Source organism: Parasteatoda tepidariorum, chromosome 6, assembly GCF_043381705.1.
Source record: "Parasteatoda tepidariorum isolate YZ-2023 chromosome 6, CAS_Ptep_4.0, whole genome shotgun sequence".
NCBI lineage: Eukaryota > Metazoa > Arthropoda > Arachnida > Araneae > Theridiidae > Parasteatoda > Parasteatoda tepidariorum.
In genome coordinates, this window is record NC_092209.1 from 81,188,331 (window position 1) to 81,192,235 (window position 3,905).

General features: G+C 35.4%; 1 long non-coding RNA gene across 1 annotated transcript; it reads right to left on the reverse strand.

Annotated features, from left to right (window-relative positions):
- Window positions 1-1,101: 1,101 nt before the first annotated feature.
- On the reverse strand, window positions 1,102-2,262 carry LOC139425784 (uncharacterized). The gene is made up of 2 exons (XR_011636928.1): window positions 2,180-2,262; window positions 1,102-1,347 (listed from the first exon to the last, which is right to left on the reverse strand). It is a non-coding gene; the product is annotated as an uncharacterized lncRNA (long non-coding RNA).
- Between the last annotated feature and the right edge of the window lie 1,643 nt (window positions 2,263-3,905).

The following is a 3,905-nucleotide window of genomic DNA, read 5'->3' on the forward strand; positions in this document are numbered from 1 at the left end:
ATTTAAAATTAAAAATTAGGGCTGTTATACATTTTAGAATATTGAGATTTTCAGCTATATTGGTGACTACGTTTGAAAGTAGATTCGATTTCTTAGGGAGCTTATCACGAGCTTATCCTTTCATTAGTTGTGAGAAAGCAAAGGAGAAGGACAGAGAAATGAAAGACATTGAAAAGCTTGGGAGAGATTGGTAAAAAGAAATAATCTCTTTCTTAGACATTAACATTCGCTTAAAGTGTTGTATATTTGAATTTAAGAATTATGTGTGCAACATACAGGGTTATTCATAATTCCCTCCTCCTGTAAATGCCATTTTTTCTCTACTACAACTAACTTCAGTGGTACAAGTAACTGCCATCTTCCGGCAACTGCCAAGATTAAAACTTTCGGAATAATTCATTGCTTTTTGCCATATTCGTCTTCCTTTTTTTACTATAACGGTTTGAAACCCCGGAGGGAATTATGAATAACCCTGTATAATTAATCTAAATAATACGTATGTTGTAGATATATGTAAGATTAATATTAATTATCCAAGAAAATAGTTTTGGTACTTGAAGAAATTATTATTTGTTGAAGATGATATTGAATGACGTAGTTTTCAGTTGCCCATCCGATATTTGACGTCAGCAAGAGATTATTTATCAAAAATCATATTGCTTAGTAAAGAATCATAAATGATAATGAATAAAAGTGCTTTATTTTGAAATTCATGTGGAGCTCCAATGTAAATATTAATCTTAATTTTTATTACAAAATTGACATTATCGAAAAGGGCCCGGTAGTTGCGGCTGCCGGATTAAGCGCACGCGGGGGCCCTGGGCCATTCAAATTTTTTGGGGCCCTTAGATTAATTTTTTTTCCTCGTATATTTTTTATTTATTCAAATACAAAAGTATTTATATATCTTTTCATTTAAGAAAGTATATTTAAAATGAATATAAATAATAATAAATTAAATTTAACTTTATTTTGTTAAATTAGAACTAAAAAATTATCATATCTTAAAAAACATTGATAAATCTTATAATACATAGACTATAATAATACTTATAAATAGTAACTAAAATAAGTAATAAATAAACATGATTAACATTATGTAAAAAAAAATTATCGTATTTTATTGATATATATTTGAAATTGTTTTTTCTTATAATTCAGGGTGCCAGGACTTCTTGCCGTAATTTGATCCGGATTCTTTTATAGTGTAGATTTCTTTTTAACAAATTTCATGATGTGAATGTAGATGAATTCAGATAGTTTGTATAATAAATCTGAGACTTCTATGATAGAGGATCCAATCCAAATGCCCAAGAATCCACCGATGTTGCTAAACAACTCCATTGGCTAGAAATATCAATACAAAATTAATCTTACAATGTATTGTATTCATTAAACAAGAACGAGAAAGTAATATATATGTACATATATATATATATATATATATATATGTTGTATATGTATATGTACATATATATATATATATATATATGTNTTCATAAAAACTTCGATTTTTGCTTCCTGGAGGAATTATAAAAAATTTCTCCAATAGAAAAACTTAATGTTACATGGTTGTATGATGGTTAATGTATTAAGTGTCTTGTGTCCTCTATGCAATATTAAGTATCAGAATATTGAGATGTTCTAGGGGAAGATGACACCACTCAGCATGCAAAGCTCTCCACAGTTCCGGTATAAGTTCCGTCAACAATCTTCGTCAACAAGCGTCGGTCAAGCCTGTCATGTCCCACACATACTTCATAGGATTCAAATCAGGCTTAAATGCTGGCCATTTAACGCGGGTGATGCTCTCAGCTTAAAAGGATTCGTTTTGGGTATTTGAAAGGTGAGGAATGGCGTTTACAGCCATAAACACAAATTCAGAGCCTATTGCACCCCTAAGCAGACGTACATATTATTCCGGAATTTGTCCTGTCATGGTTTTGGTTTGAACATGAGACCTGTTCTGGAGACCAGTGTAATTCAACCCCCAAATAAGTAATCCAGCACCAACATGGCGGTGTCATTCAATGGACTCATATTACTGGTAACAGGTATCTTGCGTTTTCCACACGAAAGTTCAATGTGAATCAGACAGTGGCTAAACCTGTACTCCTAGGAAAATAGCAGGAAATTCCAGTTTTTACAAATTGTTTTATTTAAAACAAACTTGACTTACCAGCACTTTTGGAACAAAGTGGATAATTCTGATCTCTGCATTTCTGAATGACACTCCGAGATATATCCATTGAGTGCTGTAAATCGAAAGCATAAGGAATATTGCTTCACTAAATATATTTCGAAAATAAAATTCTACATTGAAACTCGTCTAATTCTAATTACTAGAAACCACATTCTAGTTATTTATAAAATTTTTCTTAAGGCAACCCCAATTGTTTCCCCAATTACTACCCAGATATTGTGGGTCGTCAATCTCTCATCGTAGTAGGTGGGCCAATGTTGCTCTCACAGTAAGAAGGACAGGTACTATAGGTAAGTTATTTATTTACGTTGCACCAAAGCTGCACTATGGGCCACGGTCTGGGAAACAGCTCAGAGGATAGTTCGAAGACATGCCATCGCAATTTTGATCCTCTGAAGAATGAATGGCTCCTTTGCTTTGGTATCCCAACGACTTGCGCGCAAAGGTAAGCACTATACGGTAGAGCAGTTCCTGGAACCTTATGATTTAGAGACCTCTTTTGAGGTTAACCAGCGTGAATGGGCGCAGACATCGCAAGTGTTACTGGAGGAACTAAACAGATTTGTTAACGAACATCGGAGTTAACGTGCCAAACATTATGGCAATAATAAAGATGATGAATTTGGCAATAGATTTTTCGAGCACAATTTCACATCAAAACGAGGTGTCATCAGTTCATTAAGAGACGACAGCTAGAAGCCGAAAGATAGTTGAAAGAAGTCTTCATGTCTAAGAGGAAGAAACCAAAGTTACGTGAGGAGGCGATAAAAATGACGAAGAAACTCATAGGTTCAAGAAGAGGAAACGTGATGGTGAAGTTAGCCGATGGAAAGACTCCGGAAAAGGTGGAAGAGGTGATTCAGAGTAAAATTTACTTCTCTGGAACTTAAACTTAAGGTAAGAGAGCTTAAAAGAACTCAGGAAGGAGAACTCGTGATTGAATCCGGACTCCTGACAAGAAAGAGAGAACTATTCTAGAAGAGTAGATAGAAGAGAAATGCCCTTGAGGATGGATTAATTTGTGAAGCACCTACCTAGATGAAACTCCCAAATCATCATATTTGGGTCTTACGAAACAATAACAAAAGAAAGCTGCACCATTAATCTCTGAGTTAATAATGTAAACTTTAAAGAAGGTGAATTCGAAATAGCTTTCCTAATCAAGACTAAGAAATGTGTTCACTGGGTAATCTTTTCGAAGTTGGGGATTTACGTATAGTGTGCATTGCGAGAGAATGCCAACATGAAGACTTCTGCTCGAGCTATGAAGATTGCAGGGCGAAAAAATTATGCGTCGATTGTCACGACAAGAATGCAAAGTCTGGATCGCGAGTGAGAACCGGCTATATAGCACTATGGAAAGTCTGTACCCCATACCAACGAAATATAACCATATTACAAAAAAGAACAAGTTAATAGTCCTGATTATTTTAACGGCAGGCAATGAACGTATCGCTCATGGAAGGTACCGGTAATGTTGCTCATCTTACGTTGCCTGGTGAGCATCTTGCGGCCAAAGTCACGAAAGTGAGCAACATTACCCACGCCACACATACCCATTCATGAGATGGACCATATTCACACAACAGAGCATTGAGAGAAACATTCATGCCCTGAGCGGGATTCAAACTCGCAGCCACTGCCTTCGCAGTCAGGCTAACCCCTCTACCACTTTCCCGCACAGTTCCTGAACTAATCTCAA